Below are 16,687 nucleotides of genomic sequence, written 5' to 3'. Positions count from 1 at the left end.
GGAATATGAGCTGGTCAAGTAAATGTAGCTCCCTTCCCCCTTGTATCGTCAGATCCAGAGCCATTTTGCTCACTCAAGATACATGTTTAGCTTATCATTTGTGCCCATCACAGAAAAAAAAGGATGTCATATGTTAGAAAATGTTAAGTCACATGTGAATATTAATTAAACTTTACTGAAACATCCTTATTCACCAATTCCATCAAAAATTAAGAGAAAGAGATCTGGGCCTGTGACTAAACATAAAACACCTGGAAATTACAGCCCACCCTTGAACAACACAGATTTCAACAGCGCCGGTGCATGTACATGTGGATTTTTTTTTCAATAAGTATACACAGAGTACTGCAAATATGTTTTCTCTTCCTTATGATTTTCTCAGTAGCACTGTCTTTTCTCTAGCTTATGTTATTAAAAGAATAGAGTATAGGATGCATACAACATACTAAATATGTGTTAATCAACCATTTATATTATCAGTAAGGCTTCCAGTCAACTATTGGTATTTAAGTTTTAGGGAGTCAAAAGGTATACATAAATTTTGACTACCTGGGAGAGTTGGTGCCACACCTTCTATGTTTGTTCAGGGTCAACATGAACCAGACGAGTCCCAAGGCTCTTGACATGATTGGTACTTGATCTTTTTGATCAAATATATTAGCCAATTTATTCATTTATATTTCAATTAACTTATTTAATACTCATAAATTTTCTCTTAATTCTTAAATTGACCTGAATTTAGAGACTTTCTTTACTTCTAACTTTGTACTTTTTAAGATAAGTAGACTTATTCCTGTTTCATTTCTTCCATTTCCACTTTATTTTAGGAATTTAAAAATAATTTGAATAAAAAGGAAGAAATCTGGGATACTTCTATTTATTTTATTAGTTTCATTTATTTATTATATATTAAATATTTCCCTCTTATACACTTTATTGCATCACAGCTGTGGAGAGGAAAATATTACAATCAAATCATTAGTTAAATGTCTAAACATCATTCAGACACATAAGATTCAGACAGGAGTGTGAGAGGGGAAGAAAAAGTGTGCTGCCTGATCTTAAAAATGGTTTAAAAGAAAATTAACAGCTAAGTGAGTATACATTCACTTCACAGTGAAGTAGCAACAAACTTACATAAGGTATGTCTTTTTCTTTACAGAGAAGTAAGCATTTACGTAAATGTACCTGTTAATGACTACCAATATGGAGAATCCATGTCAACATCCTTCTTTCAAAGATTTTGGAATTTATTCTCAACATTTCAAGGAAAAAGCCTACTGTTTGTTTCGTGACCTACTGGTGACTCACTTTACTATGAAACCCACTCTGGACCAGAGACAGAGACAGAGACAAGGAGAGAAGGAGAGAGAGAGAGAAAGTGAGAGAGAGGTAAGAATATATTTATAAAGGAGAAAAATATCAACAGTGGAGAGCTCAACATTTAAAATCAAATGATGAATTTGTTTATAAATCGCCTCATGTATTTGAAGCCACATCTCTAAATAGAATTGTGTTAGGAAGTGTGATTAACAAGATGGAAAAGTATATGTCTTTAATATCAAGTGTTCTCATAGAGGTTGATGCTTCATGTATTAAATAAATAAGCAAACAAACGCTGAACACCTACTATGTACCAGATACTACACTTAAACCTAGCTTATTATTGTGAATAAGAAAAGAAAGGTGAATAACATTATGAAACTTAGAATGAAGCAAGAGTTTGGATAAATAAATGGACAAGTATCATCAAGCAAGGGTAGGTTACTATTGGCGCACAAAAGAGGAACATCTTACCCAGACTTCAAAAATCATGGCAGATTTTCAGGGGGAGTGGCAAAACAAGCCTAAAAGATGGAAAGAATTAAATTACTGGAGAAGGAAAAGGGAGGCATTAAAAAGAAAGAGTGTTTGGGGTAAATGAGCAGGAGTGTGCACTGGAGGAAAGACAGGCTGGTGTGAGTGCTAGGTCAGCAAGGACCAGGGTAGAGAGAAGTTGTCAGTAACATTACGAGTTTAGCTTTATCTCTGGGCAGGAGCGGTGGAGGGCTTTCAAAGAGGTGTATGCAGTGGAATGGTCAAAAATTTGCATTTTAGAAAGCTTATCCTCGCATTGCTTAGAATGGATTGAAAAGTGACAAAGCTGGAGGCAAGCAGTTCATGTAGCGGACTATGGAAACCAGTGACAGGCATTCATAGAGAAGTAGCTCTATTTGACAGCTATTTAGAAGGCAGAGTGGACAGAGATTAGTCTTAGATTAGATGTAGAGAAAAGAAAAAAGGAGTAGTTAAGGATATAAACAATATTATAATATTATACTAAATAATAATCATACCAGATTATTGCATATTGCACACTACTTTTAAAGTATTTATATGTCACCTGACAACACCCCCAAATATACTGAAATTATACCATTAAAAAAGCATATGATATAACAATTCTATCCATCTATATACTCTCTATAATCATAAACACCATGATATTTTAACATGTAATCAATTTTTCTCACTTTACTGAGAGCATGATTCTTTTCTAACCATCTTCATTTTACTAACTCTTTCCAAGTTAAAAAGAAATTACATATATTTTACATAAAATTATTTAAAACAAAAACATCCAAAAATAAGAACAACTGTGGCATATGTAGAATCACAGATACTTGGCCAACTGTTGAACTGAAGAGAGTGTACTTAATAACTTATCATCTTTTTTCCAATTTTAAAATAAATGATAATTTGAATTTAAAAAGTTCTTTATGGGGCACATGGGTGGTTCAGTCGGTTAAGCATCCAACTTCAGCTCAGGTCATGATCTCAGGATTCATGGGTTTGAGCCCTGCATCGGACTCTGTGCTGACAGTTCAGAGCCTGGAGCCTGCTTCTGATTCTCTCTCTCTCTCTCTCTCTCTCTCTCTCTCTCTCTCTCTGTCTCTCTCTGTCTCTCTCTCTGCCATCCCCCTGCTCATGCTCATGCTCTTTCTCTGTCTCTCTCTGTCAAAAATAATTTAAAAAGTTTTAAAAGTTCTTTAGGAAGAAATATTAAAATATTTACAAACTTGTATTTGTATAATTATTCATTTAAGTATATTCAGAAATGTTTGCATTAATTTTTAATTTAGTTCTACTTATTTACCCATTCAACAATGAGTAAATTTTGCATGTATATTACATGCAAACATTTAGGCAAATTTTACAATATGAAAGCCAAAGGGATTAGATGGTTTACAAGATTCTCTCATTTCAGGTTTATTATTTTTAAAAAATTTTTAATGTTTATATATTTTTGAAAGAGAGATAGAATGTGAGTAGGGGAAGCCCACAGACAGAGGGAGACACAGAAACTGAAGTAGGCTCCAGGCTCTGAGCTGTCAGCACAGGGCCCAATGTGGGGATCAAACTCACAAGGTCACGACTTGAGTCAAAGCTGGAGGCTTACCAAATGAGCCACCCAAGCATTCCTCAGGTTTATTTATTTTTTTATGTTTTTATTTTTTTTATTTTTGAGAGAGACAGAGTACAAGCAGGGGAGGGGAAGAGAGAGAGGGAGACACAGAATCTGAAGCAGGCTCCAGGCTCTGAGCTGTCGACACAGAGCCTGATACGGGGCTTGAACTCACGAACTATGAGACTGTGACCTGAGCTGAAGTCAGATGCTTAATGACTGGGCCACCCAGGCACCCCTAAAGTATATTATTTTTAAACACTGTTGCAGAGAGGGAGAGGGAGAGAAAGAGAGAGAGAGAGAGTACAATTTAGTCTAAGCCAAAGAGTTCATTTGCATTCTGAAAGACAGACCTAGGGAGTAGGTGAGGGTACCTAGGCAATAGTGAAAATAGAGATTTACCTAGAATATTTGATGTAAGAATTTACAATTTGGACAGCAGTACCTTTTTGGATCCTTTATGGGAGCAGAATGCTTTGATCTGGCAATTTCTTTGGATTCATAATAAAACATCCCCAGTGCTTAAGGAAAAAGGTAGAATGATAAAAAACATAAGTCAAGATGTGTGGGGCACCTGGGCAGCACAGTCAGTTAAACATCCAACTCTTGATTTCAGCTTAGGTTGTGATCTCATTGTTAGTGTGTTCAAACCTCACATCGGGCTCTGTGCTGATGGTTTAGAGCCTTCATGTTATTCTCTCTCTCTCTCTCTCTCTCTCTCTCAAAATAAATAAACTTAAAAAAAGTCAGGATGTGGACTATGGAATTCTGTTAGTTTCCCACTTTTCATTTGCATGTCTACTACCCCTTTTATGATGAAGATGATTATTTTCATTGCCCGAAAGTCAGAGAAAAAGTGTCCCGCTAACCACCCATATCACTCTGGTCCTTCCAGGAGATAGGCTGAATGTTAATTAAAAGTAATGGGGCAGTTATTTACCACTTGTAAACATTTCCTTAGGATTTTCAAACAAGATTATATCTAAAATTTTAATTGCTAAGGAATCTATAAAACATGGAACTAAGTTTCTTTAGAGTGCTATGGAAACAAAGTTGACTCAAGACTACTAAGTACACAAAAACTGTTAAGTAAAAGTTTCATCATAGAAAAATTATCCTTCTAAGGTGTATCAAGAAGAATTTAACATTGCTTAAAGAGAGTTTCAGGTGGGAAGTTGCCTGTAGGTAGGGTACCATATGTCCAGGTTTTACCAATATGACCCATAATACATCGGTTCTCTTGGCTTTCATTTTAGACGTGTCTAACTTTGTATAATGAAACACATGACTACTTTACTATAGAACTTTAGCCCCACAGATGCTTGGTCAACATTGGTACATAGTGCTCTAAGAAGGATCGCATATATCGGACATGAGGATAAAGGGACATAAGGTTCAATATTAAACATTGATATCAGAAGTCCTGATATTTCACTGCTTCCAAGACATGACATTAACAAAGATAAGAAAATCACGAAATAATGAGAAACTATATCAAAATTGTGTAAACAAGGCACTGAGTATGCATGTCTTGTGGTTATTTTCATGATTGTATTATTTTTAAAAATTTATAAGAAAGTTCTGTAACTGAGTTGCGAAAGCACCTCTGACCCCAATGTCTTTGAATGGTGACTGTTGGGGATTTCTAGTATTTTTCATGAAGCCAGAGGATAATTCTGGCCCATCAGTGAATGACACCATCTTTTGGCATCTAGCACAAAATTTTAAACTTCAGCATAGCACTAAGCACTAGGAACTCATTCAGAGGTACTACCTGCATTTTTCTTTGCACATCCAAATGAGCTCGACTGTTTAAATGGTGCAAATTAGGAAAGAAATTTTATGAAATGTAAAAACCATAAGTGAAATTGATAAACAATTGATTTTAAAAAGGAAGAAGAATTAAAAGTAGCCAGCTAGAGCCAGTAGTATCAGTGGCTTGCAATGTGTTAAATGTGTTTATTCGTACTTTCAAAGTTCAGATTTCCTCATACATTTTCATACTGATGGAGATAAAATGCTAAAGTCTTAAATCCCTCTATGCCATGCTGAGTTGCTAAGGGCTGTTGAGTTTTTGTTATTTCTCCTCTCGAGTTAGCTCTGATTACGCCTGCTGAGTGAAAAATTTGTATTTGCCGACAGAAATAGGAACCACCCCACGTGCACTTGCACTCAGCAAATGCTCCAATACATCACAAAGATTTGCTCAACCCACCTTCAGAGGCCAAATCGAGCATGTTATTTTCTGTTTAGATCTGATTCTGGAGCCTATCAGTCAGGAGTGTTTTCCAATCTCTGATTAAAGCAAGGCCCACAAAGCTGGAAGTGTTCACACACAGTCTCATTAGAGTGCTGGATAGAGTGACCCAGGCCTTCTAGCACAAAGCTCTGAGTGAACTTCAAATATGAGAGTGCATCAATCAAATCCAAGCAAGGCTTTTATGTCATTTTTCTACTTTGCCTTTAAAGTCCTATAGGAATGCCCTTTCCAGCTGTACAGCCGAAAAGCATTCAATAGAAACAAAAAAGCAAAGACCCCCCAACCCCCTGCCCCTTCCAAATGGGTATGGTTTCACCTCCCCCACCAAGCATTAGAAAGTCTTCTGTGCGTTTTAAATTATTTAGCATGTTCAACAATGCAACAGAGAATATATTCGCATCACTCAATGGCTCTGTATTAATTATTAGTGTCCATGCGAAAGAGAAACCAATAAGGTCAAAGGCAATGTGATTGCATATTGTATGTTTTATAATAGAGGTGGCAAAGAGATTGGGGATAAAAGAAAGCAATGCTTACAGAGGCTTTCGTGCCCTGCCCCCAACCTTAACCCAAAACTTCACTTCCCGTATTTTATGTGTTGGCTTATAACATTATGAAAATAAAAAAAGCAAAACAATAAAATCATAAAGGACTATCAAGAATCTTCGTAGAAAAGATAAGGCATAAGTCAGAGAAACAAGAGTCAGGCACTTATTTAATGTTTCTTCTACACACTGCTCAGGGCACTAGCGTCATTTTCAAAAATAGATCCTTAAAAGATAAGCATAAAGCAAAACAATATAAATTTGCTCACTAATATCATTAGAGGAAGATGCACGGGTGCACTTAGCAGTGATTATTAAATTTAGGTGCTTCTGCTTTGAACATCAGTCCAAAAGATATAACACAAGTAGCGTCCGTATGAATTAAATGAAATGGCCTTTTGAAGCCTGAAAAACAAAATCATTTAAAAGGAGAAAATTCATCTCCCCTGCAGTGTAGACAAAGTTTCCTGAATTTTACACCTGCCTTCGAACAAGTGAGTGGTTCATCTCCTCAACAGATCCTATAATGATTCGATCAGGTAGAGCCCTACATTGAAAATACAGTGTATGTCACAGTATCGGGCAGATAATATTGCTTATTCAAGGGAATTCCCTGTATGTGTACATTTGTTTCCATCTCCAAACTTTACTGCATGTGAGGCAAATACTACCCACAAATAGAACTTCACCCACTCAAATATATTGCAGTATGTAAAAGAGTGTTTGAATTTAGAGCAATATATATATTTTTTAAATTTAGCATGTGTTTCTTTACAGGGCTTCAGATGTTTGGAAGAATTATGCAGATTTTATAAATGAGTACTGGAGCATTATGCTACTTGATAGTGCCCCATCTGTGCTTCCCCTGTAGTGTTTGACGGGGCATCTGTGTAAATTGCTTTTTTTTTTTTTTGGTTAATTAGTTTATTGCATAAAACTTAATGCACTACCTGATAAAAAAACTTCTGTTTATTTCAGCACTTTTTCCCTCTAGAGCTGATGTTCATCTTGAGCTCCCATCAAGCCCAACTTCTTCCTTTGCAGATTTCAAAACAGAAATAATGAAACAATGGTTTTTTTCCCCCTCTTGATCTTATAGTGTGTATTACACTATCCCTCTGTGACGGTGACTATTAAGAATCTAAGTAATAATTTGATAACCCCAAAATTTCATGTTTTAACATAGCTTCTCAATGTCTTATAATGTTTATTCAAAATTTTTTATGCTTTTACTTTCGAGAGGGAACACACGCAAGGTGTGGAGGAGCAGAGAGAGAGGGAGACACAGAATCTGAAGCAGGCTCCAGGCTCTAAGCTGTCTGTACAGAGCTTGACACAGGGCTCGATCTCACGGATTGTAAGATCATGACCTGAGCCAAAGTCAGACACTCAACTTACTTAGCTACCCAGGTGACCCCATGAAATGTCTTATAATGTATTTAAGAGATATCGTAAGATTCGGGGTTTTTGTTCTTTTAACCCAACTTTTTAGGGAACAGATACACATGGTCATGAGGTATGTACAATCCTTCTTTCCTCTCTTGCCTCCATTTAAGTTCTTACATTAGGTCAGTGTAGGATCAAAAATCTTGATGCAGTGAAATAAACCACAAAAAACAACAAAACAGATTATGAAATGAATTTATCATTTTCCTGTATCTTGTAATATGAAAAACAATAGAAATTCCAAATGATAAACTAAAGTTTCAGTTTCATCTTACTATTTATCCTCTGAAGAAGCAATGTCCACTAAAGCCATAGAGATCAGGACAGAGGTGAGAAGTCCTGTAAACATTTTATAGGTAATATAAATAATTGATTAAGGGCATTGGGTTTGAATCCAACCTACAGGAGCTGTGTAACCTTGAAATTTTTTTCTACATTATATCTCAGTTTCCTTAGGTTCAAAATAATCTTATGATGGTACTTACCACATGGAACTGTTGTAAGTATTAAATAAGCTTATGCTTGTGGATGCATAGAACAGTGTCCAACATGTAACAACGACTCAAAAATATTAGCTATTACCATGCTAATTTTAGTGAAGACAACTCTTTTGTGAGAAACATAAGCTCACATTAGTTCATCCAATATATCTGAAAAAAGTAACTATTACTTTTTTAAAACTTAAAGTACACATTTAATATAACATATTTAAGAAGACTGGGGCACCTGGATGGCTCAGTCGGTTAAGCGTCCAACTTCGGCTCACGTCATGATCTCATGCTTTGTGGATTTGAGCCCTGCGTCGGGCTCCGTGCTGACAGCCAGCTCAGAGCCTGGACTCTGCTTCATATTCTTTGTCTCCCTCTCTCTCTGACCCTCTCCTGCTCATGCTGTATCTCTCAGAAATAAATAAAACATTAAAAAAATTAAAAAAAATATTTAAGAAGACTATTAGACACTATGGTGCTATATTCCCTTTTAGAAAACCAAGAGGACAATACTCTAAAAATACATTTTATTTTATTAATCTTTCAAATTGAGGACTTAGCAAGTGGCTTGCAGTTAGGAATTATGTAACTTTATGTTAGAGCTATTTATATTTTCTTGTGACATTATGGTCATCCTACAGGTAAACTCCATAACTTTTAAACAGCATACTAGATAAACTTTCTTTTTTCACCTATAAGCCTTATAAATCGTTTGTCCAATGATGTTAACTATTTATTTACTGAGGACTGATTGGTCTATAATATGATACGCTAATGTTTGTACTCCATAATGCCCTCTGTCAATAGATTTTTAAAAATTAAGAATATAGATTTAAGTTTGATCTTGAATTTACCTTATCTCAAAATGTGGAAAATCAGTCAGTGATGTGCACTCCTGTTCACCTAAAAAAGTCAGTGTAAATGAACAAGCTAGCAAGTGGAATTTGTAACCACACTCCAATATGTAAAAATTGAAATTCAAATGTCAACTGCGCTGACTTCAAGCAAATTGAATCATAAACTAAACCCTCATACTTTATCAATGTATAAGAACTTAGCAGGTCCCAAGAGTGTTCTTAGATTTACATATAGTCTCTATCCCATCCAAAAGTATAAAAAGTTTTAATGTTACTCTGTATGATATAAAAACTTGTATGCAAGTTGCTTCAAGGTTTAAGATATAAAGGGTTCTAGCAGTTGCTTAAAACCCAAGGGGGAGGGGGGGAGAAATATCAATTTGATGCCAGTAATAAAAACTATGGAAGAAAAAATGTTTTGTAGTTAATAGTTTGCTTTTCCCATGTGGAAGATGATACTTAAAATCTTAGTTGAGAAGAAATCACACTTTATAGTGATTTTCCACATTAAATGTACCAGGGACTTCAAAATTTGGTTTCTTGATCTCCTCCTCTTAGTATGTTCACTTTACAAAGATGAGAAAATGAAGATCACACCTACATACACATACACAAACATCATTTGCAAAAAATTAAAATCCAATAACTGATCCCAAAATTTTCATGTCTCATTTGGGAAATTTAAGTCATAGGAAATACTTTACAGAAATCAAACCTATGTGTGACTTTCCAGCCCTTTATGATCCTTTGTTTTTCTTATTCAAGCTTTCAACAAATATTTTTTGAGCACCTATAATCACAGTCCTAATTCTAAACACTAGGTAAATGGTTTCATATATACCTACATGGATCCCTCATGACAACACAAATCAAACATCTGATTTCCTATCATTCATTTATAAAAGCAAACATTTTCTCACATTTCATGCATTTTGATATGAAATTCCTTTGTATGAGACATCAACTGAGTTTATATAGATGTAATATCTGTTTCTGATATAAAATCTAAGCCCCAAAAGTATAAGACAGTTGTACTCTTCAAAAAGCTTCTATTATTACTCACTGGGTAGATCAAGAATTCATCTATCACTTGATTTGGAGAGTCAGTCCCAGTGTCTAGTGTAGCATCCTCAGGCTACAGCAATTAAATTACAGACAAAAGTAATGTCAAGGGCACTTCTATCCAATTTAGTTTAGCAAAAATTTCCCAGTTTTATTGAGATATAATTGACATGCATTACTGTGTAAGTTTCAACTGTATAGCATAAACATTTCACTTACATATATTGTGAACTGATTAGCACAGTACGTTAACATCCATCATCTTATGGGGGGGCGGGGAGATTTTCTCCTTGTAATGAAAACTCCTAGGATTTACTGTCTTATCAACTTTCGTGTCTATCAGAGAGCAGCAGTGACCAGAATCATTGTGTTGCTCATTCCATCCTTAGTACTAACTTATCTTATAAGTCGAAGTTTGTGCCTTTTGACAACCTTCCTTCCCTTCCTCCTCCTTCCACTCTATGCTTCTGGCAGCCTCAGGTGTGATCTCTTTTTCTATGAGGTATCCCTTTGTTGGTTTATTTTATTTTAGATTCCACACATAAATGGACAATTCTAATGTGAGACAGAATTATTCATTTTTCCTTTGACATAATAAAAATGATTATTAATCACATACCTTCATTTGGTATTTCATGCTGTGCTATGAGATCTAGTTATTTTTAAAAATTTTTAATGTTTTATTTATTTCTGAAAGAGAGAGAGAAAGAGACAGAGTGAGCAGAGGAGGGTCAGAGAGAGAGGGAGACACAGAATCCGAAGACAGGTTCCAGGCTCTGAGCTAGCTGCCAGCAATGAACCCGATGTGGGGCTGGAACCCACGAACTATGAGATCATGACCTGAGCCAAAGTCAGACAATTAACCGACTGAGCCACCCAGGCGCCCCATATGAGATCTAGTTAAAGCTATATAGATTCCACTTTTAAAATACAAGTATTATAAATAAAAAAACTATTTTGGAAAAGTTGGACCAGCTTAATTTTTCTGAGCTTTGCTCTATCTACTTGGCAAGATGTTCAAGGTTCTTGGTAAATATGTTCAAGTTAGTATCTTCTCTGAGAGCAAAGTAAGTTACAGTTACAACCATTAGATCATTTCTGTGTTCTGGCCACGCTGATTAACCTGATTCCCACTCTTCAATAAAATCCCATCATCATGTAATTTTTTGTTTTCCTAACATTTTTCAAGATGGCATACTGTTCTAAACTAATACTCCTAATTTTACATTTATGAAAACAGAATTCTCTGTCTACCTCTAGTATTACCATGACTTCTTTTATTGGAGGGGAAAAAAAAAAAAACAAAAGAAAACAGCTTTTCAAAAACAGAAACTCTTATAAAGTAATTGGAACTGGTCAAATCAAAGGTGAAATGCATGCACTGACAGTTCTGACAAAGCAAAAAGTATCCAGCTAAACTTAAAGAATTTCCTAAATTTGCTAATCATTATTTTTTAGACCAAGTTTCCACCCACCGACCCCCACCATTATATCAGGTAGAAGTGTCTAAAAGAAGATAGACCCCAAAGAGCAGTTTAAAATGCTTTAAAAAATTTTTAATGTGATACTGTTCTTTTTAAGGGTTCTTTCATAGGTGATCAGTCAGAGATACTGACTTTTGTGAGTTAACACAAAAGTGAAATAGCACTTTTAAGTGCTGTCTCTCTTTGGAGATTTAATGTGCTTTGTAATATCTCTGAGATCAGTCAGGGAGAGACGAGAAAAAAGAAATTTGATTTTGAGTCTGGACCAAAGCTCGGTGACTTGAGAGGCACCTAAACATAATGAAAAGGAAGAAGTTTCAAAGAGAAAGTTGGCAGCTATGACCAGAATCCACAGGGCTAGCAGGACTGACATCAACCAGAGGCAGATTTAGAGGGGGATCCTATGATCTCTCTTGATACCATTGACACTTCAAGACCCAGTTTCATTGGGGAGCAGTCCAGTAAAAGAACATCTCCAAAGAACACAGCATGGTTGCGGTATTGAGAAAGACATGAAAATGCCAGCACCAAGAGCCTAAAGCTGTCCTTTTCTCCTCCAAAGATCACATATATCAGGGGAAAGCAAAAGTCAACATCTGAAACCTGCTTTTTCAATCTTGACTTGAATGATATAAAGTTGGCTGTATAATAGCTAGATGCTTACCTTTTTGACCTAGGTTCAGTCTAATGTAAGAATAAGTTATTAGCTGATTCCTGGTAGTCTTCACTTACCTCCTGGTGAATAACTTTCTACTCTAGCTTTTTTTTTCTTTAATTAAAGTAACTGTCAGCTAAATTTGTGTCAAATACTAAAATATCAGCACAGAATGTCCCCACCACTTTGCTGCTTCTCATGTTTTCAAAGACCTATGTATTTCTGCTAACAGTTCTAAAGGTTGAAATTGATGCCCAAGTAGCTCTGTATGGCATATTAAGTATAAATTTGATAAAAACCATATCTAAACAAATAATAAAAATAATTATCAGTGAATTAAAAATATCATACAGATATTTTAAGGTACAATTTGTGTGTTGACAAAAGGGGTGTATGCCTGAATTTCATAGACCTCCAGTTCACTTATAAAAGACGGGAAAAAAATCTAGAACAAGTATATTAGCCATGTGGGGGACTTAGAAGTTATGAATAAAATGGATAGAACATGAGAATGTCTATTCTAAAATGACATTGCTCTCCAGTAAATTATAATTGAATTACGATTCCAAAAGTTTTACAAATTTGCTTATATAAAAAGTATGTTAAAAATGAATAAAAGAGTTATTTTTCAAAATTACTATGATAAAAATATCACTTTTTGTCTAGATGCTCAGACAATTGAAGGAAAGAGCTAATAATTACCATTTCAATTTTTAATGGTAAATAGTATTATAACACACAGAATTCCATGTTTCCCTCCAGGATTATCATTATCTCCAGTGTATAATTTTGGAAATATTTCATGACATAAAAATACCTGATTAATCCTGATTAATTCAATATAAAAAAATTAGGTAAATTTAGGGAAAAAATAGTCTAATGCCTTTTTTCACTAGGACATTAATTAAAACTTTGTTTCATAAAACTGTGTTGTTTCAATTTGTGTATACTTTCAAAGTTCTTTAACTCCATGGAGCATAATTTTAAGAAACAGAAAACTCTCATACAATAAAATCAATACTACACACTTATTGTTAGCTAAGTTATCTCTTTTGTGAAGCCAATTTTTGAAGAATTCTTAAGGAACCCCTATGTTCTGAGCAGCAAAAGTTTGTTTGCTTTTAATTATTAAATGAAGTGAGATTAGAATATGTGATTTTAGTCTCATCCATCAAATGGATTTACAAGGTCTAGAAAAAAATACCTAACTATATCTGAAATACTAGCAAATATTACATGATTATACCAAAAAGTATAAGAAATGAATCCACTGGAAATATATTTATTAGTGTGCAGTCTTGGATCACTTATAAATAAGTGTTAAATATCAATGATACAGTTAGTGAGCTAAAATTATGAAAATGTTTTTTGTATACTGTAAAATTTTAAATCAAAGTAAATTTTACCACCTAGTGTCCCAAACCGGCCTATCTCTTTAACCATTTCTCTTTCCTCTTCAAAACTAAAGAGTTGTTTTACATTTCATTGGAAAAGCTAGACTAAAGGTAATCCTTGGCTGTATTTTGAAAAGAAAGTTATTCTGCGGCTCATTATAGAACCACCACACCCAAGAATCACATACCCTAGAGATGAATCTATAATTTTGTTCATTATTTGTTAATTATTACTAACCAACTATATTCAATTGAAAATAAAACACATTATTTTTAGCTTGGGTATCTTTTCTTGTTCCCTACTCCAGTCTTTAAATAGCTAGTTGTAAATTTAATGTTCTATGAGTTTCCTAAGAATAATGTTTATGTTTTCTTTTAAAAAAAATATATGAGGTCATCCACATACACTAATAAATACAAACTAACAAGAGGAGCCATACAGGAGAAATACTATGGCAAACATTGGACGTAATATATGTAACTATCTTTTCTACTCATGTAAGACCATAGATGCTTTCATAAATGCATCTATATAAATTTTAATGTCAATTATTTCATTCCACAAATTTTTATTCAAATCCTAGTACATACCAGGTTCTGAAGATCCAGAAATGAACAAACAAGATGAAGTTCTTATTCCCACAAAGTACACGGTCTAGTGAGAGGAAAGAGAATATGTTAAGTAGTAATAGATGCTACAGATAAGAAGAAGTCAGGGTACAAAAATAATAAGACACTGAGATGTACCCATGTGTAGCCATTTATTTTATGATCCAGCTGATATTAATAATATGATCTTTCTCCTATCATGACATCCCCCATAGCTCAGTAAGTTTTGTTTATCCTGAAAAAATACATATATATATATATGTGCATATACATATATACATACATATATATATATACATAATTTATAACAAGGGAAAGTATAGCTAGGAAATACAGCTGATGTTCTATAAGTTTTATAAGACTTGAAATGGTCTAAAATATTACCTAATGTTAAAACATTCAACATCCAATTCAACTAACATGGAGTAGGCAGAATTATATTGATTTAATTCACATATATATTACCCTTTATTTAAGATTTGCCGAGTTATTTTGATGCTTAATATAATTACTTATTTAAGTATTGTAGTTTATACTCAACAAAACATGGGATCTGACAACTTAATATTCTAGCCCTTGGATCTCTTCTATTGCTACATTGTANATATGACTCTTTTTTTTAATGTCCAGTCAGGAATTTGTTTCTGACTTCTAATTACTTAAATATTATTAATTATATCTCACATTTCTATCTTTCAAATAATTTATTGTTTCAAAGTAAACATGATTCTCAAAATATTACCCACTTTGATTTCATAAAATAATAGTATGGTTTTTAAAGTTTTTATTTAAATTCCAGCTAGTTAACATACATTTAAGATGGATTAAACACCAAAATGTGAGACATGAAATCATAAAACACCTAGAAAAGAACACAGGCAAGAACCTCTCTGACATTTGCCATAGCAACTCCTTACTAGATATATCTTCTGAGGTAAAGGAAACAAAAGCAAAAATAAACTACTGGTACTACATCAAAATAAAACGGTCTACACATTAAGGAAACAAGTAACAAAACTAAAAGGCAACCTACAGAATGGGAGAAGATATTTGCAAATGAGATAGCTGATAAAGGGTTAGTATCCAAAATCTATAAAGAATTTAGCAAACTCACCACCCATAATAACCAAATAAGTTAAGAAATGGGTAAACGACATGAATAGACATTTTTCCAAAGAAGACATCCATAAAGTCAACAGACACATGAAAAGATACTCAACATCACTCATCATCAGGGAAATACAAATCTAAACTACAGTGAGATACCACCTCACATCTGTCCCAATGGCTAAAGTTAACAACATAAGAAACAACAGGTATCAGCGAGGATGCAGAGAAAAGGAACCCTTTTGCACTGTTGGTGGAAATGCAAACTGGCATAGCCACTCTGGAAACCATTATGGAGGTTCCTCGAAAAGTTAAAAATAATGTTTTTTTTTTTTTTTTTAAAGTAACACATGAAGGGTGATACAAATTCTAGGAATTTAATCATTTTAAATTGTTTTCAATATTATCCACCAATAACAAGAAATCACTATCGTCAGTTTAAGTTCATACTTGTCAAGTAGTCTACATAATTAAATAAAAAGTATGATTTTCATAACAAGTGTCTTTTACAGTACACCAACATATTCTTATGACCTAAGTTAGCAAGCCCCTACTTTCTCAGAAAGCTCTTAAAACAATTCAGTGAGGACTACTGAAAAAATTTAGAATGGCCAGAATAACTACTCCATAAAGAAAGATGAGGGCCAGTTTTCCTAAGCTAGTATTTAAGTTGAAGTGGAAACACTTTCTAAAGTCTTTATCTCCAATCTAATAACTGTATTTGTGAGCTCCACATCCTATATGTGATGGTTGCTATGAAACTTGTTTGAAATTTTAACAGTTACATTTAGTACAGAATTCTATGATTGCATGGAGAAAATTCCATACAAACGACCTCATTAATCCTTTCTATAATCTTAAACCATTTAAAACATTTTTTGAAGAGTTTAATTTGGCTCTCAATTTTGAGCTGCTTCAGAGGACACTTGAGAAAGTATGGAAGGAGCTTTATATCAACTTGTCACGCTGCAATATCCCTTTTGTGCCATGTGGGAAAAAAATACAATTTCTCAAATGATAGTTCTAAAAATATGAGTTATTGGCCCAATTTAATCCTAATTTTATTGATAGCTTAAACACCAGCTTTTATTATGAGAAAACATGTTTATAATTATCTTCCAACTGATGCCTTTCTGTATTTTTCACTGTCCTAGGGAAGAAAAAGCACAGCCCTCAACCTTCTCTAAAGGACAATATGAACCAAGGCTCACGTATCTGAAATGATGCATATATCAACCACACTGAATGTAGAAATTTCTAAACTATTTATTTTTGTTTTCCAAAAATATTTGCATTGAACAAAATGAGCCATAGATCATGACAGATTTTGTGTCA

The sequence above is a fragment of the Crocuta crocuta genome, unplaced genomic scaffold, assembly GCF_008692635.1.
Source record: "Crocuta crocuta isolate KB4526 unplaced genomic scaffold, BGI_CrCroc_1.0 scaffold42, whole genome shotgun sequence".
In the NCBI taxonomy this organism is placed as follows: Eukaryota; Metazoa; Chordata; class Mammalia; order Carnivora; family Hyaenidae; genus Crocuta; species Crocuta crocuta.
The sequence above is the reverse complement of the archived record's forward strand: the minus strand, read 5'-3'. Positions refer to the sequence as shown.